Here is a 26,081-nt window from a genome sequence, read left to right as displayed (position 1 = left end):
AATATTCCAAAACTGATAAAAATTGCCATTGGAGTTGTTTTGGAGTCGGTTTACTTACCGTACCACATACATATGCCTTTTCGGAGTCTGGAACATTCTGGAAAGTGTCCCTTATGTATTCCTCAGGGCTTACGGTTTCAATAATATTAGTTTCAACATTGATAGGATTACCTGAAATGTAGTGTTTAATTCTTTGACCATTTACCACCCTCGGATTTGTGCCTTCGAAGTTGTTGATTTTTATGACACCAAAATGATAGACCTCCTCGATAACATAGGGACCTTCCCATTTTGAGAGAAGTTTTCCTGCAAAAAATCTTAAACGAGAGTTGAATAATAACACATAATCTCCTACGTTAAACTCACACTTTTGTATCCTCTTATCATGCCAGCGTTTGACTTTTTCTTTGAAAAGCTTGGCATTCTCATAGGCTTGGGTTCTCCATTCATCAAGTGAGCTAATATCGAATAACCTCTTCTCACCAGCAAGCTTAAAGTCATAATTGAGCTCTTTAATAGCCCAATATGCTTTATGTTCAAGTTCAAGGGGTAAATGACACGCTTTTCCATAAACTATCTTATAGGGAGACATACCCATAGAACTTTTGTATGCAGTTCTATAGGCCCATAATGCATCATCAAGTTTTTTGGACCAATTCTTTCTAGATCTATTCACAGTCTTTTGCAAAATTAATTTGAGCTCTCTATTGCTCAACTCTACTTGACCACTAGACTGCGGATGATAAGGAGATGTTATTCTATGATTGACATCATACTTAGTGAGCATCTTATGGAAAGCACCATGAATGAAATGTGAACCACCATCAGTCATAAGATATCTAGGGACTCCAAACCTCGGAAAAATAACTTCTTTAAGCATTTTAATAGAAGTGTTATGATCAGCACTACTAGTTGGAATAGCTTCTACCCACTTAGTAATGTAATCAACAGCAACTAAAATATGTGTATAACCATTAGAGGCAGGAAAAGGTCCCATATAGTCAAAGCCCCAGACATCAAACGGTTCAATAACAAGAGAATAATTCATAGGCATTTCTTGACGTCTACTAATGTTACCTATTCTTTGACATTCATCACACGATAAGACAAACTTACGAGCATCTTTGAAGAGAGCAGGCCAATAAAAACCAGATTGTAGTACCTTGTGTGCAGTTCTATCTCCAGCGTGGTGTCCTCCATAAGATTCAGAGTGACACTTGCGTAGGATCTGTTCCTGTTCATGCTCAGGCACACAACGTCTAATAACACCATCTACTCCTTCTTTATAAACGTGTATATCATCCCAGAAGTAATGTCTTAAATCATAAAAGAACTTTTTCTTTTCCTGGTATGTGAAACTAGGCGGTAAATATTTAGCAACAATGTAATTAGCATAATCATCATACTAAGGAGCAGTACGAGAAGCATTGACGACCGCTAATTGTTCATCAGGAAAGCTATCATTAATAGGCAGTGGGTCATCAAGAACATTCTCTAACCTAGACAAGTTATCTGCAACGGGGTTCTCAGCTCCCTTTCTATCAATAATATGCAAGTCAAATTCTTGGAGCAAGAGAACCCATCTAATGAGTCTAGGCTTAGCATTTTTCTTTTCCATAAGATATTTAATCGCAGCATGATCAGTGTGAATAGTAACTTTGGAATCAACAATATAAGGTCTGAACTTATCACATGCAAACACAACTGCTAAGAACTCTTTTTCAGTAGTAGCATAATTTCTCTGGGCAGTATCAAGAGTCTTACTAGCATACTAGATCACATTCAATTTCTTATCAACTCTTTGCCGTAAAACAACACCTACAGCATAATCACTAGCATCGCACATAATTTCAAAAGGTAAATTCCAATTAGGTGGTTGAACAATAGGTGCAGTGATCAAATCTTTCTTAAGCACTTCAAACGCTTCTACACAATCATCATCAAAGACAAAAGGAATATCTTTTTGCAATAAATTAGTCAGAGGCCTAGAGATTTTAGAAAAGTCCTTAATGAACCTCCTATAAAAGCCGACATGACCAAGGAAACTTCTTATACCTTTTATGTCCTTGGGACATGGCATCTTTTCAATAGCATCAACTTTGGCTTTATCAACTTCAACACCTCTCTCGGAGATCTTGTGCCCCAAGACAATGCCTTCATTAACCATAAAGTGACACTTTTCCCAATTCAGGATGAGACTAGTGTCTTCGCATCTCTGCAAAACTCGATCAAGGTTGCTCAAACAATCATCAAAAGAGGATCCATAGACGGAGAAGTCATCCATGAATACCTCACAAATCTTTTCACAAAAATCAGAGAATATAGCCATCATGCATCTTTGAAAGGTAGCAGGTGCATTACATAAACCAAAAGGCATACGTCTATAAGCAAAAGTACCAAAAGGGCAAGTAGTTTTAGATTGATCCTTCACTGACACAGGTATCTGAGAGAAACCAGAATAACCATCTAGAAAGCAAAAATGTGTGTGTTTGGATATCCTTTCTAGCATTTGATCAATAAAAGGTAAAGGGTAATGATCTTTCTTAGTAGTTTTATTTAACTTACGAAATCAATTACCATCTTATAACCTGTAATAATTCTTTGCGGGATCAATTAATCTTTATCATTAGGAACGACGGTAATACCTCCCTTTTTAGGGACACAATGGACAGGGCTTACCCATTCACTATCAGCAACGGGATAAATAATACATGCCTCAAGGATCTTTAGTATCTCCTTTCTTACCACTTCCTTCATCTTGGGGTTTAATCGTCTTTGAGGATCCCTAACTGGTTTGGCATCTTTCCACTGAAATCTTGTGTTGACATAATGTGGGACTAATGCCCTTAAGATCATCCAGAGTATATCCAATAGCTGCTCGATGCTTCTTCAGAGTTTTCAATAATCTTTCTTCTTCTTTCTCTGAAAGGTTAGCACTAATAATAACATGATATATTTCTTTTTCAACAAGATAAGCATACTTAAGATTATCAGGTAATGGTTTGAGTTCAAACACGGGATCACCCTTGGGTGGAGGGGGATCCCCAAGAATTTCAACGGGAAGGTTATGTTTCAACATAGGTTCCTGTTTAAGGAACACTTCATCTATTTCTTCCCTTTCCTTCATAAACATATCGTTTTCATGGTCTAGCAAATATTGTTCTAACGGATCAGTTAGAGGAACAACAATGGAAGCAAGACCAATAATCTCATCCTTACTAGGTGGTTCCCTTTCACGAGGTTGTCTACTAAACTTCGCAAAATTAAACTCATGAGACATACCATCTATGCCAACAGTGACAATATTCTTTTCACAATTAATCTTAGCACTAGCAGTATTCAAGAAGGGTCTACCAAAAATAATGGGACAAAAATCATCTTGTGGGGAACCAAGAATAAGAAAATCAGCAGGGTATTTAACCTTCCCACACAAAACTTCAACACCTCTAACAATCCCAATAGGTTTAATGGTATCCCTATTAGCAAGCTTAATAGTAACATCAATGTCTTCTAATTCAACGGGTGCAATGTCGTGCATAATTTCTTTATAAAGATCAAAGGTATCGCACTAGCACTAGCACCCATATCACATCAGCCATGATAACAATGATCTCCTATTTTAACAGAAATAACAGGCATGCCTATGACAGGTCTATGTGTCTTAGTATCAGGTCTAGCAATATTAGCAGTCTCACCCAAGAAAGAAATAACATGCCCATCTAAGTCCTCATCCAAGAGATCTTTAACCATAGCAATACTAGGTTCAACGTTAATTTGCTCAGGAGGTGTATAAGTCCTAGTATTACTCTTATGAACAACAGTCGAAGCTTTAGCATGATCCTTTATCCTAACAGGAAAAGGAGGTTTTTCAACATAAGCAGTAGGAATAATAGGATCACTATAGGTAATAGTCTTTTCTTCGACTGTAATAGGTGCAACTACTTTCACTTCAACATGAGGATTATATTTAAACCACTTCTCTTTAGGGAGATCAACTTGAGTAGCAAAAGATTCACAAAAAGTAGCTACTATCTCAGAGTCAAGTCCATACTTAGTGCTAAATCCACGAAAAGCATCGATATCCATAAAAGATTTAACACAATCAAACTTAGGTGTCATACCTGACTCCTTACCATCGTCGGAACCCCAATCTTCATAGTTGCGCTTAATTCTTTCCAATAAGTCCCATTTGAAATCAATAGTCTTCAGCATATAAGAACTAGCACAGGAAGTATCGAGCAGGTTGCGATTATCAAGAGAAAGCCGAGCATAAAAATTATGAATAATCATTTCCCGAGAGAGCTCATAATCGGGGCATGAATATAACATTGACTTAAGCCTCCCCCAAGCTTGAGCGATGCTTTCTCCTTCGCGAGGCCAGAAATTATATATGTAATTACGATCATGATGAACAAGATGCATACGATAGAATTTCTGGTGGAATTCCAACTTCAGTCGCTTATAATTCCAAGATTTCGTATCATCACATAGCCTATACCATGTCAATGCATCTCCCTTAAAAGATAAAGGGAAGACCTTCCTTTTGACAACATCATCAGGAATACCTGCAAGCTTAAATAATCCACAAACTTCATCCACAAAGATAAGGTGTAAATCGGGATGCAATGTTCCATCTCCTGCAAATGGATTAGCTAGCAGTTTCTCTATCATACCCGAAGGAATCTCAAAGTAAATATTTTCATAAAGTTTAGTAGGTTGAGGAGCAACTCTTTGCTCTTCTGGTTGGGGTGAAGATACCCCAAACAAGCCCCTCAACGGATTAGTTTCCATAGTGACAAGTAACAGAAAATTTCAGCACACTATATAAATGTTTCCTTACCAAGTTCCACTCACCAAAAGCGCTACACTCCCCGACAACGGCGCCAGAAAAGAGTCTTGATGACCCACAAGTGTAGGGGATCTATCATAGTCCTTTCGACAAGTAAGAGTGTTGAACCCAACGAGGAGCAGAAGGAAATGATAAGCAGTTTTCAGTAAGGTTTTCTTGGCAAGCACTGAAATTGTAGGTAATAGATGGTTTTGTGATAAGATAAATAGTAACAAGCAACAAGTAAATAAAGTAAATAAAGTGCAGCAAGGTGGCCCAATCCTTTATGTAGCAAAGGATAAGCTTGGACAATTTCTAATAATAATAAAGGAGCTCCCGAGGACACATTGGGAATTATCGTCAAGCTAGTTTTCATCACGTTCATATGATTCGCGTTCGGTACTTTGATAATTTGATATGTGGGTGGACCGGAACTTGGGTACTGCCCTAACTTGGACAAGCATCCCACTTATGATTAACCCCTATTGCAAGCATCCACAACTACAAAAGAAGTATTAAGGTAAACCTAACCACAACATTAGACATATGGATCCATATCAGCCCCTAACGAAGCAACGCATAAACTAGGGTTTAAGCTTCTGTCACTCTAGCAACCCATCATCTACTTATTACTTCCGCCTTCCTCTAGGCCCAAATAATGGTGAGTGTCATGTAGTAGACGTTCACATAACACCACTAGAGGAAAAGACAACATACATCTCATCAGAATATCGAACGAATACCAAATTCACATGACTACTAATAGCAAGACTTCACCCATGTCCTCATGAACAAGCGTAACTACTCACAAAGCATATTCATGTTCATAATCAGAGGAGTAATAATATGCATAAAGGATCTGAACATATGATCTTCCACCAAGTAAACCAATTAGCATCAACTACAAGGAGTAATCAACACTACTAGCAACCCACAGGTACCAATTTGTGGTTTTGATACAAGATTGGATACAAGAGATGAACTAGGGTTTTGAGAGGAGATGGTGCTGGTGAAGATGTTGATGGAGATTGACCCCCTCTCGATGAGAGGATCATTGGTGATGACGTTGGTGATGATTTCCCCCTCCCGGAGGGAAGTGTCTCCGGCAAAACAGCTTCGTCAGAGCCCTAGATTGATTCCGCCAAGGTTGCGCCTCGTGGCGGCGCAGTTTCGTCCCGTAAGCTTGCCCGTGATTTTTTCCACAGTAAAAGTGATGATATAGCAGAAGATGGACGTCGGAGGCCCACCAGGGGGCCCAGGAGATAGGGGGCGCCCTAAGGGGGGGCTGTCTCCTGGATAGTGTGTGGGCACCCTGGCCTATTTCTTTCGCTCAGAAATTCTTAATAATCCCCAAAAGTTGTTTCGTGGAGTTTCAGGACTTTTGGAGCTGTGCAGAATAGGTTCCCAATGTTTGCTCCTTTTCAATCCAGAATTCCAGCTGCCGGCATTCCCCCTCTTCATGGTAAACCTTGTAAAATAAGAGAGAATAGCCATAAGTAATGAGATATAATGTGTAATAACAGCCCATAATGCAATAAATATTGATATAAAAGCATGATGCAAAATGGACGTATCAGTTATCTACTTCACCTCGTTGCCATTATGACCTTTTGTTGCACTGAACAAAACACTTTTGTTTTAAGAGTGTTTTGTGCAGTTCAACCAAAATGTCACACCGACAATGTTGCTTGATTGCTTGATCTTAGTGGAACTGCACAAGAGGAGATCTTACTTCCCATCCGTGTTGGCAAATTTGGTTTAGATCTTCTTCTTGTGAGTTGTTTGAATTTCGCATCATGAGAGGTCAGTACTAGCCTTCTTTCACATGATTTTGCAGTGTGCTTTCATATGTTGTGCTACTTGTATGGTAGTGTTGCTTGATTTTAGTGAACTGCACAAATGGAGACAAGACTTCCAATCTGTATGTGCACCGCAATATCCCATTGAGGTAAGTAAGGATATTTCACAACTGTTGGCCTGTATTTTGCCACTTTCATCAGAAAATTAAGTTTAGTGCTATACTTGTGCTCCCTAATTGACATGCCAAATATTACATTGAAGGCAAAGCTTGTCTTTTATTGGACCAAGTGATGAAGGGGAAGAACAAGCGGAAGAAAAACAAAAATCAACTCCCGGTGCTGTAATGAAGCACTGGAGCTGTGATGACACAAGTAATGATATAGTTTTGCATCTTAATTTATTGCTATGGCTGGAACGGGCAATTGTTTTGCCACTGATTTGATGCCACTCTTAATGTAATAGATAATTATCTCTACTTGTGCAAACAGGGATCTTCTTTGAAGATACCATATATTTTAGTGGATATGCACAAGAAGATGTTGGAAACATTAAACTAATCGAGGAGTATGTAGTAAGCATGGCCACCACAGTAGATAGCAACAGATGGTTCCGGAGAAGTGCTTCATCTATATGCTCTACACAATAAGCCTCCTGACAAAGGTTGGTACGCGCCCACTGATTTCATCCATATGATTGAGCTTTGTCATCTCTATTGGTGTTGTGCTACTGTTTAGATACTGTCATGAAAAAGTGGTATTGTTCTTGAGAAGTGCTTCATCTGTGCTGTTTTAAATATTTCCTTTCCTTTTTTTCGAGCAAATAGGGATGCTAGCATTTAGTTATCCTCTTGTCTTTGCACAGCAGGATCATTTTCCTCTAAAGAAGAATATGGACTACGTGAAGGGACTAGTTCCGATTATTCCAGTATGAAGAAGCCCTGTCTATCTTCTCATCAGAAGGAGCAGTTGAAGGATGGTTACATTACTCCCCACAAGACCAAGCTAACTTTAGCTCAGAAGGACTGACAAATCTCCATTTTTTTGCTGTGATGCGCGAGTACAATGTTGTTCTAGGATTCTTTCTGGTGAGTTCCATTTTCTAAAAGTGTGTTCTACATGGACCATGTAGGTGCCTGTTTAAACTGTCAATTCATAGTACAGTTTTCTTTATACTAATCACTTTTTTTCTATTTGTGCAAACAGGGGTGCTCAGCTTGATTTCAATGGGAACTGCACAAAATGTTCATGAATGAAACCTTCGGCATCGTGATTTTTTGGAAGAATATCATCCGGGAGACTTGGAGTTCATGTCAGAAGATCCTCGAGGAGGCCACGAGGGTGGGGGGCGCGCCCCCTACTAGGAGAGTTGCAGTTCAAGTCAGAGAAGCTTCGAGAAAGCCACGAGGGTAGGGGGCGCGCCCCCTACTAGGCACGCCCCCTATCTCGTGGGCCCCTCGAGCACCCCCCGACCGACTTCTTTCGCCTATATATGTCCACGCACCCTAAAAATCTCAATGGAGAAGATAGATCGGGAATTCCGCCGCCGCAAGCCTCTGTAGCCACCAAAAACCTCTCGGGAGCCCGTTCCGGCACCCTGTCGGAGGGGGGATCCATCACCGGTGGCCATATTCATCATCCCGGCACTATCCATGATGAGGAGGGAGTAGTTCACCCTCGAGGCTGAGGGTATGTACCAGTAGCTATGTGTTTGATCTCTCTCTCTCTCGTGTTCTCTCTCGTGTTCCCTCTATGGCACGATCTTGATGTATCGCGAGCTTTGCTATTATAGTTGGATCTTATGATGTTTCTCCCCCCCTACTCTCTTGTAATGGATTGAGTTTTCCCTTTGGAATTATCTTATCAGATTGAGTCTTTAATGATTTGAGAACACTTGATGTATGTCTTGCCGTGCTTATCTGTGGTGACAATGGGATATCATGTGCCACTTGATGTATGTTTTGGTGACCAACTTGCGGGTTTCGCCCATGAACCTATGCATAGGGGTTGGCACACGTTTTCATCTTTACTCTCTGATAGAAACTTTGGGGCACTCTTTGAAGTACTTTGTGTTGGTTGAATAGATGAATCTGAGATTGTGTGATGCTTATCGTATAATCATGCCCATGGATACTTGAGGTGACAATGGAGTATCTAGGTGACATTAGGGTTTTGGTTGATTTGTCTCTTAAGGTGTTATTCTAGTATGAACTCTATGATAGTTTGAGCGGAAAGGATAACTTCATGTTATTTTACTACGAACTCTTGAATAGATAGAACAGAAAGGATAACTTTGAGGTGGTTTCGTACCCTACCATAATCTCTTCGTTTGTTCTCCTCTATTAGTGGCTTTGGAGTGACTCTTTGTTGCATGTTGAGGGATTGTTATATGATCTATCTATGTTATTATTGTTGAGAGAACTTGCACTAGTGAAAGTATGAACCCTATGCCTTGTTTCCTATCATTGCAATACCGTTTACGCTCACTTTTATCATTAGTTACCTTGCTGTTTTTATAATTTCATATTACAAATACCTTTATCTACTATCCATATTGCACTTGTATCACTATCTCTTCGCCAAACTAGTGCACCTATACAATTTACCATTGTATTGGGTGTGTTGGGGACACAAGAGACTCTTTGTTATTTGGTTGCAGGGTTTTTTGAGAGAGACCATCTTCATCCTACGCCTCCCACGGATTGATAAACCGTAGGTCATCCACTTGAGGGAAATTTGCTACTGTCCTACAAACATATGCACTTGCAGGCCCAACAACGTCTACAAGAAGAAGGTTGTGTAGTAGACATCAGTCGCCACCAAGAAGCTAACCGCCCGTCAGTGGTCAACTCGCCTAGCTTGGTTTCAACCGGAGGGTAGCAGCGGTGGCCTTACTTGGACCCGAGCGGCGGCGACCTACAGTGTTCTACTCTTCCTCGTGTTCTATGTGACGCGGCCTCGTTGGCAGCGGGGCGGGGCCTCGGCGGAGCCGGCGATGTCCTCTGTCTCGTTGCCGGCGGGCGACGCCTCGGCGGAGCGGTGGAAATCCTCCCCCTTGTTGATGGCAAGGTGGGGCCTCGGCTGAGCCGGCGATGTCCTCTGCCTTGTTGTTGGCGTGGCGGGGCCTCGGCGGAGCTGGTGGTGTCTTCTGTCTCGTTGTTGGTGCCGCGGGGCCTCGGCGGAGCAGGGCCTCGTCGATGCCAGCGGAGCAGGCACTCGTCGTAGCTGGCATTGTCCTCTGCCTCGTCCTCGGTCTCGCCAAACAGCGCCTCGACCGCTTCATCGCTCTCTTTGTAGGCAGCCGCAGCCTCCGCCACCCGCATGCAGTACCGCCAGCGCTCGAGGCGGCCCTCGCGGGGGAGCGGCACGAGTCGAGCAGTGCCTCCTGCTCCGCCCGCTCCGTGGTGATCTGCTCCTCCGCCTGCAGGTGCTCCTGGAGGAGATGGTGGTTGTAGGCGGCGTCGGCCTGCGCCTCCTAGAACTGCTCCTCACGCATCTGCCTCACCATGTCCATATATTGGGCACGGGCCTCACCGATGGTCATGGTGCAATGCACCGACGAGGATGGCACGGAGGAGGGGGTTGGCGCTGGATCATCGACTACCATGTTCTCCATTGGGACATCGTTGTCCTCTGGCTGCCTGCCGGCCAGCCGGTCGGCAGCAATGGCTGCCATCTCCTTGTGGTCTCTCGTCCGCCCGTCCCGAAGAGCGTTGGAGCGTGAGGAAGCCATGGTGGGCAGTAGTGGTGTGGACAGGAGAAAGGGAACGGATGCGAATGACTGCAGCTATGGCCGGTGCAGCAGTTTATATAGCAATGGTGGGCGGCGGAGGGACAGACGTGTGGCGCTGGAGTAGCCGCCTCGGCAACCGCGTATCATTAATGTGGGCGACAGATAGACGGACGGACGACACTTGTGTCATTTGAAGGCGGAGCAATTGCCTACACCGGGAAGCGGGGCGAGAGGCACTGACTGTTTCGAGCGGAAAGCGCGCGCGGGCGAGGAGATGACTTTACTTGGAGAGGATGACAAAGGGGACCCACCAGGGCCATAGCCTCACGTACGCAAGTGCCTCCTTATTATATATATATATATATATATATATATATATATATATATATAACTATAATTTTTTTTGCTTCCTCCTGGTTTTCTAACATCATAGTCCCACACCATTGTCAACCTATGTAGTCAATAAACGAGAGAATTGCAGAAGAAGCGGCCGACAGCTGGGACCAAGCAGCTCGAGCAGTATTTGTGTTTTTGAGGTGTGGGCATTGCAGAGTTTTCCGATGTTTAGCCCAGATATTAAATTTTCTCCTCTGAACAACAACGAAAACATCGCTGCAGGTATTAATTGGGCGGGCTGTGGCCTGTCTAGCCCAGGCCAGATATCCAGCCTAGATATTTTTTTTTCAAGTTGAAAATGGCTAGCCCAGCTATAGTTTTTTAGGAATACCCAGGCAAGGTTAAGTTGTTATTCTCCGCTCCGCTGGGCTGCAAATCTTTTCTAGGAGGGATGCATTAGGCTTAACAAGAAAATGGGCTTTAAGAAATAATAAATGGTATGTAATTATAAAAACTGGGCAGTAACTATAAAAAATGCACCAAACACGTAATTACTTTATGAAATATTATTTTTGGATATTGAAAATTTTAAGTTCATTAATTGTTGCGAGCGCAATGTTTCGTTAGATTTTTATGTAATATAAATTTATATTGAAATTTTATTTAATCTGACTAGAAATTTTGGGATAAAAATATTTCGGATCCCATCAAAATGCGGGAAATTTTATTGAATTCTGTTTTGAACGGTTGGTTGAAATAGGCTGTACTTTTAACAAACTGTAAATGGGCTGTAGTAAATTCCATTAGAATTCAAAAATGGGCTGCACATTCTTACAAATCTCAAATGGGCTATAAGTTCTCTGCCACACACTTGTGGTCTTACTAAGTTGATGCGTCCCCTAAAAAAAGAGAGTTGACGCGTATGCAAGGCTTTGTCAACTTATAGTCAACACACGGTTCTAGCAGCAGTGGCCGTTGGATGTCCATCCAACGGGTGCCATGCTTCTTCTTCAAGATATTCTAGCTTCACCGGCCCAAAAAATGATTCCTCTCCCTGACATCTGGGGTGCACCGTTTCGGAAGCTGACCTGTGGGCCTACTAAGTTGATGTACCAAGGGCTTTGTCAACTTAGTCAATATAAATGATTCTAGTTGCAGTGACCGTACGATGTCCATCCAACGGTCGTCATGCTTCTTCAACCTCTGGTCTTCTTGCTCCAGCCGCCCAAAGCAGCGCCGGTTGTGCCGCCTGCTCCTGCCTCCCGTGGCCGGCTGTGCTGCCGTGGAGGCCTCACCGCCCCCTACTACTCCTACCGCTTGCGAGGCCATCCCTCCACTCACCCACACCCCCTGTTATTCTGCGGCGACAGCAGCCTCACACCGCAGCCGAACCAGTGAACCCTCGTACTCCTCTTCGCATGGGCATCCACTGTCGCGTATTCTCCGGCTCTGCGTCGTCCCTTCCTAGGCCTCGTCGTCGTCCACCGCCGTGGTGCTCTCGGTGCGGCGTGGTCAACATGGTCAAGGAACGACTTCCATCGGACATGGACTGTACATGGAGAGGCTGACAGCTGGGTCCACGGCCGCAGCAAGGAAGTGCATCCTTATTACGCGGAAAATAGTGATTCCTCCACCTAATAGCTGGGAACCACCGGACGGGCCACTGTATTTCACGAAAAAAACGTTCCCCCCTGACTGCTGGGACCCACCAGCTACATCTTCGCACGCAAGGAAGTGCGTCCGAAAAAAATGATTCGCCCCCCTGACTGCTGGGACCCACCAGCTACATCTTCACACGCAAGGAAGTGCGTCCAAAAAAACGATTCGCCCCCTGACTGATGGGACCCACCAGCTATATCTTCGCACACAAGGAAGTGCGTTCAGGCAAAAAAATGAGTCGCCCCCCTGACTGTTGGGACCCACCATCTACATCTTCGCACGCAAGGAAGTGCCTGACAGTCGGGACCCACCTGGTCGAAGCGTATGTAGCATTGTCATTCTGGTCGCGAACGTGTACGTACATACTGGTCGATGTAGAGGTGCGCATGTGTTGTAGTAGAGGCGCACACGTAGCATTTACACGTACGTACAACGACCAGGGTGCAAAAAAGTAAATACGGCCACGTACGTACATACGGGCGGGGTCTCGAACGCCTACTCGTGCATACATACGACCAGGGCTCGTGTACATGGCTGGGTCAGAACGGAGAAACATCGTCGTCGTCGTGTTCATGGGGAGCCAATCGGCTGGGTCGGAACGAAATGCGTTGTCGTGTTCATCGGGAGGGCTTGGACAGAACAGGTGATGGAAACGAGGCCTGGCGTACCGCAGAACGGAGGAAACGACCTTGTGTTCGACCGGCCACGTTCAAAATGGGATCCTGTTCATCGGGAGGGGTCTGGCGTACCGCAAAACGGAGGAAACGGACCTCCGACGGTCGAAACGGGGGTCCTGTTGATCGGGAGGGGTGTGACGTACCACAAAAGGAACAAAATGGACTTGTGTTGGAGCGCTACGGTCGAAACGGGGGTCCTGTTCATCGGGAGGGGTGTGGCGTACCACAAAACGGGACTCCACGGGATATTGTTCATCTCCACCTTCGACCTCCTCCAGCCTCCATGGGCTACGGTTCATCCACCGTCGACCTCCTCCAGCCTCCACGGGCTCCTGTTCATCCAGCCTCCACCGCGCGCTACTCCACCGGCTACTGTTCAACCACCCCTCTCCACGGGCTCCTATTCAACCACCCCTCCACAGGCTACTGTTCATCCACCCCTCCACCGTCTTCTGTTCATCCACCCCTCCACTGTCTACCGTTCATCCAGCCCTCCATGGGAGCATCCTGTTCATCCAGCCCTCCATGGGGTCCTGTTCATCCAGCCCCAACCGGCTCGATCGATTGGGGTCCTGTTCATCCAGAGGCAACGCCACGGGTCCTGTTCATCCATCCCCACCGCTCATTGTTCATCCAAACCCCCCGCAACACTCATTGTTCATCCAAACCCCCCTGCAACACTCACTGTTCATCCAGAGGCAGCATCGATCGGCTTCAGTTAGCAGCAATAGCGAAGGAATCTCTCGGGTTCAGTAACGCGTAGCCTGCAGTGTAATTGCTCGGGTTCAGTTAGAGCCCAACGCCTCACTTGGGTTCAGTTTGAGCCCAACGCCTCGCATACACGCGTATGTGTACGAGAGAAACGCGCATCGCTCGGCCCCCGACCACCCACCGTAACCGGGAACTCGCCGAAATTTTCCTCGACCTCGCTTCTACCACGGTTTTCTCCGTCATGGACGGCCCAAAGAATGTCATGCAGCCGCTTCTCCGGCCCGCCCAGGATGAAAAGCCCATTTTCTGTCATGATTTTTTTGTCATAGAAGTAGGAGCCCACCACATCTATGATGATACCGGGTTTTGTCACAATTATCATCATAGAAGTATCATAAGTATGATAGGAAAAAAATTCGTTCGGCCCAAAATGGACGGCCCAAACAAATATATATATATATCAACTCAACATTGTGAAGATAAACCTTGAAGTCAAATCAATGTTGAAGACAAACCAAATGCAAAGACTATGCAACCATGACGCCAAGAGAAACACTTCAATAAGAATTTGGTGGTGGCGTTACCCACCATATAGAAAGTATTAGACCCAAACACGGCGCACAATTATCATGGCGCTGCAAAGTCAAATACCATGTGAATGTATTCACACACACAGGGTAAGCCTTCATTGATTGAAGATATATGTTACTTTGTGTGTTGCACATCTAAGTCATCAACATGCATAAGCGTTAGGATGTGTGTCCAATTACAGGACATTTGAGGATTCTAAGATATTTAGCTCACACCGCAACTTGCAAAACATTTTCTCATCCAAGGGCTTTGTGAAGATATCTGCCAATTACTCTTCAGTGTTGACGTGAACGATATCAATTTCTTCCTTGTTGACATGATCTCTGAGAAAGTGATGATGGATCTGAATGTGCTTGTCTTCGAGTGCTGAACTGGATTCTTAGAAATCTTGATGGCGCTTTCATTGTCGCAGAAGAGTGGCTCATTCTTCGTGTGGATGCCATAGTCCTTGGGAGTTTCTCCATCCAGGGGAGCTGAGCACAGCACGATCTAGCAGCAATGTATTCAGATTCAGCAGTGGAGAGTGATACACAGTTCTGCTTCTTTGAAGACCAACAGACAAGAGATCGTCCGAGAAAGTGACATGTTCCTGAAGTGGACTTGCGATCAACCTTGTCACCAGTATAATCAGCATCAAAATATCCAACCAGATTAGATGTTGATCCCTTTGGATACTGATGTCTACTACGCAACCTTCTCCTTGTAGACGTTGTTGGGCCTCCAAGTGCAGAGGTTTGTAAGACAGTAACGAATTACCCTCAAGTGGATGACCTAAAGTTTATCAACCCATGGGAGGCATAGGATGAAGATGGTCTCTCTCAAACAACCCTGCAACCAAATAACAAAGAGTCTCTTGTGTCCCCAACACACCCAATACAATGGTAAATTGTATAGGTGCACTAGTTCGGCAAAGAGATGGTGATACAAGTGCAATATGGATGGTAGATATAGGTCTTTGTAATCTGAAAATATAAAAACAGCAAGGTAGCAAGTGGTAAAAGTGAGCGTAAATAGTATTGCAATGCTAGGAAACAAGGCCTAGGGTTCATACTTTCACTAGTGCAAGTTCTCTCAACAATAATAACATAACTGGATCATATAACTATCCCTCAACATGCAACAAAGAGTCACTCCAAAGTCACTAACAGTAGAGAACAAACAAAGAGATTATTGTAGGGTACGAAACCACCTCAAAGTTATCCTTTCTGATCGATCTATTCAAGAGTCCGTAGTAAAATAACACGAAGCTATTCTTTCCGTTCGATCTATCATAGAGTTCGTACTAGAATAACACCTTAAGGCACAAATCAACCAAAACCCTAATGTCACCTAGATACTCCAATGTCACCTCAAGTATCCATGGGCATGATTATACGATATGCATCACACAATCTCAGATTCATCTATTCAACCAACACAAAGTGCTACAAAGAGTGCCCCAAAGTTTCTACCAAAGAGTCAAGACAAAAATGTGTGCCAACCCCTATGCATAAGTTCACAAGGTCACTAAACCTGCAAGTTGATCACCAAAACGTACATCAAGTAGATCACGTGAATATCCCATTATCACCACAGATAAGCAAATGCAAGACATACATCAAGTGTTCTCAAATCCTTAAAGACTCAATCCGATAAGATAACTTCAAAGGGAAAACTCAATCCATTACAAGAAGGTAGAGGGGGAGAAACATCATAAGATCCAACTACAATAGCAAAGCTCGCGGTACATCAAGATCGTGCCAAATGAAGAACACGAGAGAGAGAGAGAGAGAGAGAGAGAGAGATCAGACAAATAGCTACTGGTACATACCATCAGCCCTGAGGGTGAACTACTCCCTCCTCGTCATGGAGAGCGTCGGGATGATGAAGATGGCCACCGGTGATGGACCCCCCCTCCGGCAGGGTGCAGAAACAGGGTCCCGATTGGTTTTTGGTGGCTATAGAGGCTTGCGGCGGCAAAACTCCCGATCTAGGTTATTTTCTGGGGGTTTCTGTATTTATAGGTGAAGGAAATATGCCCTAGAGGCAATAATAAAGTTATTATTATTTCCTCATATCATGATAAATGTTTATTATTCATGCTAGAATTGTATTGACCAAAAACATAATACATGTGTGAATACATAGACAAACATAGTGTCACTAGTATGCCTCTACTTGACTAGCTCATTGATCAAAGATGGTTGAGTTTCCTAACCATAGATATGAGTTATCATTTGATCAATGGGATCACATCATTAGAAGAATGATGTGATTGACTTGACCCATTCCGTTAGCTTAGCACTTGATCGTTTAGTATGTTGTTATTGCTTTCTTCATGACTTATACATGTTCCTATGACTATGAGATTATGTAACTCCCGATTACCGGAGGAACACTTTGTGTGCTACCAAACGTCACAATGTAACTGGGTGATTATAAAGGTGCTCTACAGGTGTCTCTGAAGGTACATGTTGGGTTGGCGTATTTCGAGATTAGGATTTGTCACTCCGATTGTCGGAGAGGTATCTCTAGACCCTCTCGGTAATACACATCACTTAAGCCTTGCAAGCATTGCAACTAATGAGTTAGTTGCGGGATGATGTATTACGGAACGAGTAAAGAGACTTGCTGGTAACGAGATTGAACTAGGTATTGAGATACCGACGATCGAATCTCGGGCAAGTAACATACCGATGGCAAAGGGAACAACGTATGTTGTTATGCGGTTTGACCGATAAAGATCTTCATAGAATATGTGGGAACCAATATGAGCATCCAGGTTCCGCTATTGGTTATTGACCGGAGACGTGTCTCGGTCATGTCTACATAGTTCTCGAACCCGTAGGGTCCGCACGCTTAAAGTTTGGTGACGATCGGTATTATGAGTTTCTTGTGTTTTGATGTACGGAAGGTAGTTCGGAGTCCCAGATATGATTAGGGACATGACGAGGAGTCTCGAAATGGTTGAGACGTAAAGATCGATATATTGGATGACTATGTTCGGACATCGGAAGTGTTTCGAGAGGTTTCAGACATTTACCGGAGTACCGTGGGGTTACCATAACTCCCCGGGGAGTATATTGGGTCTAATGGGCCTTGGTGGGAGAAGAGGAGGGGCGGCCAGGGAAACCGCACGCCCCCTCACCCTCTAGTTCAAATTGGACAAGGAGGGGGGCGGCGCCCCCCTTCTTTTCTTCTCCTCCTCTCTCCCTTCCTCCCCTTATCCTACTCCAACAAGGAAAGGAGGAGTCCTACTCCCGGTGGGAGTAGGACTCCCCCCTTGGCGCACCCTTCTTGGCCGGCCGCCTCTCCCCCTTGCTCCTTTATATACGGGTGTAGGGGGCACCTCTAGACACACAAGTTGATATGTTGATCTCTCCCAACCATGTGCGGTGCCCTCCTCCACCATATTCCACCTCGGTAATATCGTAGCGGTGCTTAGGCGAAGCCCTACATTGGTAGCATCATCGACACTGTCATCATGCTGTCATGCTGACAGAACTCTCCCGCAAAGCTCTGCTGGATCGGAGTTCATGGGACGTCATCGAGCTGAACGTGTGCTGAACTCGGAGGTGCCGTACGTTCGGTACTTGGATCGGTCGGATCGTGAAGCCATACGACTACATCAACCACGTTGTGCTAACGCTTCTGCTTTCGGTCTTCGAGGGTACGTAGACAACACTCTCCCCTCTTGTTGCTATGCATCACCATGATCTTGCGTATGCTTAGGATTTTTTTCGAAATTACTGCGTTCCCCAACAGTGGCATCTGAGCCAGCTTAACGCGTAGATGTTATATGCACGAGTAGAACACAACTGAGTTGTGGGCTATACAAGTCATACTGCTTACCAGCATGTCATACTTTGGTTCGGCGGTAATGTTGGATGAAGTGGCCCGGGCCGATATTATGTGTACGCTTACGCGAGACTGGTTTTTCCGACGTGATTTGCACATAGGTGGCTAGCGGGTGTCAGTTCCTCCAACTTTAGTTGAACCGAGTGTGGCTATGCCCAATCCTTGAGAAGGTTAAAACAACACTAACTTGACGAAATATCGTTATGGTTTTGATGCGTAGGTAAGAACGGTTCCTGCTCAGCCCGTAGCAGCCACGTAAAACTTGCAATAAAAATAGTAGAGGACGTCTAACTTGCTTTTGCAGGGCATGTTGTGATGTGATATGGTCAAGACATGATGCTAAATTTTATTGTATGAGATGATCATGTTTTGTAACAAAGTTATCGGCAACTGGCAGGAGCCATATGGTTGTCGCTTTACTGTATGCGATGCAATCGCCATGTAATTGCTTACTTTATCACTAAGCGGTAGGGATAGTCGTAGAAGCAATAGTTTGCGAGACGACAACGATGCTACGATGGTGATCAAGGTGTCGCGCTGGTGACGATGATGCTCATGACGGTGCTTCGGAGATGGAGATCACAAGCACAAGATGATGATGGCCATATCATATTACTTATATTGATTGCATGTGATGTTTATCCTTTATGCATCTTATTTTGCTTTGATTGACGGTAGAATTATAAGATGATCTCTCACTAAATTTCAAGGTAAAAGTGTTCTCCCTGAGTATGCACCGTTGCCAAAGTTCGTCGTCCCAAGACACCACGTGATGATCAGGTGTGATAAGCTCTACATTCATCTACAACGGGTGCAAGCCAGTTTTGCACACGCAGAATACTCGGGTTAAACTGGACGAGCCTAGCATATGCAGATATGGCCTCAGAACACTAAGACCGAAAGGTCGAGCGTGAATCATATAGTAGATATGATCAACATAGTGATGTTCACCATTGAAAACTACTCCATTTCACGTGATGATTGGTTATGCATGGTTTAGTTGATTTGGATCACGTGATCACTTAGACGATTAGAGAGATGTCTATCTAAGTGGGAGTTCTTAAGTAATATGATTAATTGAACTTAAATTTATCATGAACTTAGTACCTGATAGTATTTTGCTTGTCTATGTTGTTGTAGATAGATGGCCCGTGCTGTTGTTCCGTTGAATTTTAATGCGTTCCTTGAGAAAGCAAAGTTGAAAGATGATGGTAGCAATTACACGGACTGGATCCGTAACTTGAGGATTATCCTCATTGCTGCACAGAATAATTATGTCCTGGAAGCACCGCTAGGTGCCAGGCCTGCTGCAGATGCAACTGACGATGTTAAGAACGTCTGGCGGAGCAAAGCTGATGACTACTCGATAGTTCAGTATGCCATGCTTTACAGCTTAGAACCGGGACTTCAACAACGTTTTGAACGTCATGGAGCATATGAGATGTTCCAGGAGTTGAAGTTAATATTTCAAGCAAATGCCCGGATTGAGAGATATGAAGTCTCCAATAAGTTCTACAGCTGTAAGATGGAGGAGAATAGTTCTGTCAGTGAACATATACTCAAAATGTCTGGGTATAACAATCACTTGATTCAATTGGGATTTAATCTTCCGAATGATAGTGTCATTGACAGAATTCTTCAATCACTGCCACCAAGCTACAAGAGCTTCGTGATGAACTATAATATGCAACACATGAACAAGACAATTCCCAAGCTCTTCGTAATGCTAAAGGCTGCGGAGGTAGAAATCAAGAAGGAACATCAAGTGTTGATGGTCAACAAGACCACCAGTTTCAAGAAAAAGGGAAGAAGAAAGGGAACTTCAAGAAGAACGGAAAACAAGTTGCTGCTCAAGAGAAGAAACCCAAGTCTGGACCTAAGCCTGAGACTGAGTGCTTCTACTATAAGCAGACTGGTCACTGGAAGCGGAACTGCCCCAAGTATTTGGCGGATAAGAAGGATGGCAAGGTGAACAAAGGTATATGTGATATACATGTTATTGATGTGTACCTTACCAAAGCTCGCAGTAGCACTTGGGTATTTGATACTGGTTCTGTTGCTAATATGTGCAACTCGAAACAGGGACTACGGATTAAGCGAAGACTGGCTAAGGACGAGGTGACGATGCGCGTGGGAAATGGTTCCAAAGTCGATGTGATCGTCGTCGGCACGCTACCTCTACATCTATCTTCGGGATTAGTTTTAGACCTAAAATAATTGTTATTTGGTGCAAGCATTGAGCATGAACATTATATCTGGATCTTGTTTAATGTGAGACGGTTATTCATTTAAATCTGAGAATAATGGTTGTTCTATTTATATGAGTAATATCTTTTATGGTCATGCACGCTTGAAGAGTGGTCTATTTTTGTTAAATCTCGATAGTAGTGATACACATATTCATAATGTTGAAGCCAAAAGATGCAGAGTTGATAATGATAGTGCAACTTATTTGTGGCACTGCCATTTGGGTCATATTGGTGTAAAGCGCATGAAGAAACTCCATACTGATGGACTTTTGGAATCACTTGATTAAGAATCACTTGGTACTTGGGAACCATGCCTCATGGGCAAGATGACTAAAACGCCGTTCTACGGAACTATGGAGCGAACAACAAATTTATTGAAAATCATACATACTGATGTATGTGGTCCAATGAATACTGAGGCTCGCGGCGAGTATCATTATTTTCTCACCTTCACAAATGATTTGAGCATATATGGGTATTTCTACTTAATAAAACATAAGTCTGAAACATTTGAAAAGTTCAAAGAATTTCAGAGTGAAGTGGAAAATCGTCGTAATAAGAAAATAAAGTTTCTACGATCTGATCGTGGAGGAGAATATTTGAGTTACGAGTTTGGTCTATATTTTAAACAATGCGGACTAGTTTCGCAACTCACGCCACCCGGAACACCACAACGTAATGGTGTGTCCGAACGTCGTAATCGTACTTTACTAGATATGGTATGATCTATGATGTCTCTTACTGATTTACCGCTATCGTTTTGGGGTTATGCTTTAGAGACGGCTGCATTCATGTTAAATAGGGCACCATCAAAATCCGTTGAGACGATGCCTTATGAACTATAGTTTGGTAAGAAACCAAAGTTGTCGTTCCTTAAAGTTTGGGGCTGCGATGCTTATGTGAAAAAGCTTCAACCTGATAAGCTCGAACCCAAATCGGAGAAATGTGTCTTCATAGGATACACAAAGGAAACTGTTGGGTACAGCTTCTATCACAGATCCGAAGGCAAGACATTCGTTGCTAAGAATGGATCCTTTCTAGATAAGGAGTTTCTCTCAAAAGAAGTGGGTGGGAGGAAAGTAGAATTTGATGAGGTAACTGTACTGTTGGGGAACATAGTAATTTAAAAAAAATCCTACGCACACTCAAGATCATGGTGATGCATAGCAGTGAGAGGGGAGAATTTTTTCCACGTACCCTCGTAGACCGATAGCGGAAGCGTTATAACAATGCGGTTGATGTAGTCGTATGTCTTCACGGCCCGACCGATCATGCATCGAAACTACAACACCTCCGAGTTCTCATCCGGGACTCCGAACTCCTTCGGTACATCAAAACTCATAAACTCATAATATAACTGTCCTCGAAACCTTAAGCGTGCGGTCCCTACGGGTTCGAGAACAATGTAGACATGACCGAGACACGTCTCCAGTCAATAACCAATAGCGGAACCTGGATGCTCATATTGGCTCCCACATATTCTATGAAGATCTTTATCGGTCAAACCGCATAACAACATACGTTGTTCCCTTTGTCATCGGTATGTTACTTGCTCAAGATTCGATCGTCGGTATCTCAATACCTAGTTCAATCTCGTTACCAGCAAGTCTCTTTACTCGTTCCGTAATACATCATACCGCAACTAACTCATTAGTTGCAATGCTTGCAAGGCTTAAGTGATGTGTATTACCGAGAGGGTCCAGAGATACCTCTCCGACAATCGGAGTGACAAATCCTAATCTCGAAATACGCCAACCCAACATGTACCTTCGGAGACACCTGTAGAGCACCTTTATAATCACCCAATTACGTTGTGACGTTTGGTAGCACACAAAGTGTTCCTCCGGTAAACGGGAGTTGCATAATCTCATAGTCATAGGAACATGTATAAGTCATGAAGAAAGCAACAGCAACATACTAAACGATCGTGTGCTAAGCTAACGGAATGGGTCATGTCAATCACATCATTCTCCTAATGATGTGATCCCATTAATAAAATGACAACTCATGTCTATGTCTAGGAAACATAACCATCTTTGATCAACGAGCTAGTCAAGTAGAGGCATACTAGTGACAATTTGTTTGCCTATGTATTCACACATATATTATGTTTCCGGTTAATACAATTCTAGCATGAATAATAAACATTTATCATGATATAAGGAAATAAATAATAACTTTATTATTGCCTCTAGGGCATATTTCCTTCAGTCTCCCACTTGCACTAGAGTCAATAATCTAGTTCACATCATCATGTGATTCAACACCAATATTCACATCTGTATGTGATTAATACTCATAGTTCACATCGTCATGTGATCAACACCCAAAGGGTTTACTAGAGTCAATAATCTAGTTCACATTGCTATGTGATTAACACCCAAAAGAGTACTAAGGTATGATCATGTTTTGCTCGTGAGAGAAGTTTAGTCAACGGGTCTGTCACATTTAGAGCCGTATGTATTTTTGCAAATATTCTATGTCTACAATGCTCTGCATGGAGCTACTCTAGCTCATTGCTCCCACTTTCAATATGTATCCAGATTGAGACTTAGAGTCATCTGGATCAGTGTAAAAGTTTGCACCGATGTAACTTTTACGACGAACTCTTTTATCACCTCCATGATCGAGAAACATCTCCTTAGTCCTCACTAAGGATATTCTTGACCGCTGTCCAATGATCTACTATTAGATCAAAATTGTATTCCTTTGCCAAACTCAGAGCAAGGTATACAATAGGTCTGGTGCACAGCATAGCATACTTTTATAGAACCTATGACTGAATGCATAGGGAATGACTTTCATTCTCTTTCTATTTTCTGCTGTGGTCGGGATTCGAGTCTTACTCAATTTCATACCTTTGCAGCATAGGCAAGAATTCTTTCTTTGACTGTTCCATTTTGAACTACTTCAAAATCTTGTCAAGGTATGTACTCATTGAAAATCTTATCAAGCGTCTTGATCTATCTCAATAGATCTTGATGCTCAATATGTAAGTAGCTTTACTGAGGTCTTTCTTTGAAAAAACTCCTTTAAAACACTCCTCTATGCTTTCCAGAAAATTCTACATTATTTCCGATCAAAATATGTCATTCACATATACTTACTAACTTTCTTGTAAATACAAGCCTTTCCAAAAGTCTGTATAAAACCATATGCTTTGATCAACTCATCAAAGCGTATATTCCAACTCCGAGATGCTTGCACCAGTCCATAGATGGATCGCTGGAGCTTGCATAATTTGTTAGCACCTTTAGGATTGACAAAACTTTTTGGTTGTATCATATACAACTCTTCTTTAATAAATCCATTAAGGAATACAGTTCTGACATTCATTTGCCACATTTCATAAAATGTGGCAATTGCTAACATAATTCGGACAGACTTTAAGCATCGATACGAATGAGAAAATCTCATTGTATTCAACACCTTGAACTTGTCGAAAAAAAACTTTTTGCGACAAGTCGAGATTTGTAGACAGTAACACTACTATTAGCGTCTGTCTTCCTCTTGAAGATCCATTTATTTTCTATGGCTTGCCGATCATTGGGCAAGTCCATCAAAGTCCATACTTTGTTCTCATACATGGATCCCATCTCAGATTTTATGGCCTTAAGCCATTTCACAGAATTTGGGCTCATCATCGCTTCCTCATAGTTCGTAAGTTCATCATGGTCTAGTAACATGACTTCAGAATAGGATTACCGTACCACTCTGGTGCGGATCTTAATCTGGAAGATCTACAAATTTTGGTAGTAACTTGATCTGAAGTTTCATGATCATCATCATTAGCTTCCTCACTAATTGGTGTAGGAATCACTGGAACTAATTTCTGTGATGAACTACTTTCTAATAAGGGAGTAGGTACATCTACCTCATCAAGTTCTACTTTCCTCCCACTCACTTCTTTCGAGAGAAACTTCTTCTCTAGAAAGGATTCATTCTTAGCAACGAATCTTGATTTCGGATCTGTGATAGAAGGTGTACCCAACAGTTTCCTTTGGGTATCCTATGAAGATGCACTTCTCCGATTTGGGTTCGAGTTTATCAGGTTGAAATTTTTTCACACAAGCATCACAACCCCAAACTTTTAGAAACGACAACTTTGGTTTCTTGCCAAACCACAGTTCATAAGGTGTCATCTCATCGGATTTTGATGGTGCCCTATTTAAAGTGAATAAGTTGTCTCTAATGCATATCCCCAAAACGATAGTGGTAAATCGGTAAGATACATCATAGATCGCACCATATCCAATAAAGTGCGGTTACGACATTCGGACACACCATTACGCTGTGGTGTTCCATGTGGCGTGAGCTGTGAAACTATTCCACATTGTTTAAAATGAAGGACAAACTCGTAGCTCAAATATTCATTTCTACGATCAGATCATAGAAACTTTATTTTCTTGTTACAATGATTTTTCCACTTCACTCTGAAATTCTTTGAACTTTTTAACTATTTCAGACTTATGTTTCATCAAGTAGATATACGCATATCTGCTCAAATCATCTGTGAAGGTCAGAAAATAACAATACTTGCCACGAGCATCAACACTCATTGGATCGCATACATCGGTATGTATTATTTCCAACAAGTCAGTAGCTCGTTCCATTGTTCCGGAGAACGGAGTTTTAGTCAGCTTGCCCAAAAGGCATGGTTCACAAGCATCAAATGATTCCTAACCAAGTGATTCCAAAAGTCCATCTTTATGGAGTTTGTTCATGCGCTTTTCACCAATATGACCAAACGGCAGTGCCACAAATAAGTTGCACTATCATTATCAACTTTGCATCTTTTGGCATCAATATTATGAATATGTGTATTACTACGATCGAGATCCAACAAACTATTTTCATTGGGTGTATGACCATCGAAGGTTTTATTCATGTAAATAGAACAACAATTATTCTTTAACTTTAAATGAATAACCATATTGCAATAAACATGATCAAATCATATTCATGTTCAACGCAAACACCAAATAACATTTATTTAGGTTTAACACTAATCCCGAAAGTATAGGGACTGTGCGATAATGATCATATCGATCTTGGAACCACTTCCAATACACATCGTCACTTCACCTCAACTAGTCTCTGTTTATTCTGTAACTCCTGTTTCGAGTCACTAATTTTTTAGCAACTGAACAAGTATCAAATACTCAGGGGCTACTATAAACACTAGTAAGGTACACATCAATAACCTGTATATCAAATATACCCTTGTTCACTCTGCCATCCTTCTTATTCACCAAATATTCAGGGTATTTCCGTTTTCAGTGACCATTTCCTTTGCAGTGTAAGCACTCAATTTCAGGCTTTGGTTCAGCTTTGGGCTTCTTCATGGGAGTGACAACTTGCTTGTCATTCTACTTGAAGTTCCCTTTCTTTCCCTTTGCCCTTTTCTTGAAACTAGTGATCTTGTCAACCATCAACACTTGATGCTCTTTCTTGATTTCTACCTTCGTCGATTTCAACATCACGAAGAGCTCGGGAATCGTTTTTGTCATCCCTTGCATACTATAGTTCATCACAAAGTTCTACTAACTTGGTGATGGTGACTAGAGAACTCTGTCAATCACTATCTTATCTGGAAGATTAACTCCCACTTGATTCAAGCGATTGTAGTACCCAGACAATCTGAGCACATGCTCACTATTTGAG

This window comes from Triticum aestivum, chromosome 4B, assembly GCF_018294505.1.
Source record: "Triticum aestivum cultivar Chinese Spring chromosome 4B, IWGSC CS RefSeq v2.1, whole genome shotgun sequence".
In the NCBI taxonomy this organism is placed as follows: Eukaryota; Viridiplantae; Streptophyta; class Magnoliopsida; order Poales; family Poaceae; genus Triticum; species Triticum aestivum.
Note: the sequence above shows the minus strand (reverse complement) of the source record.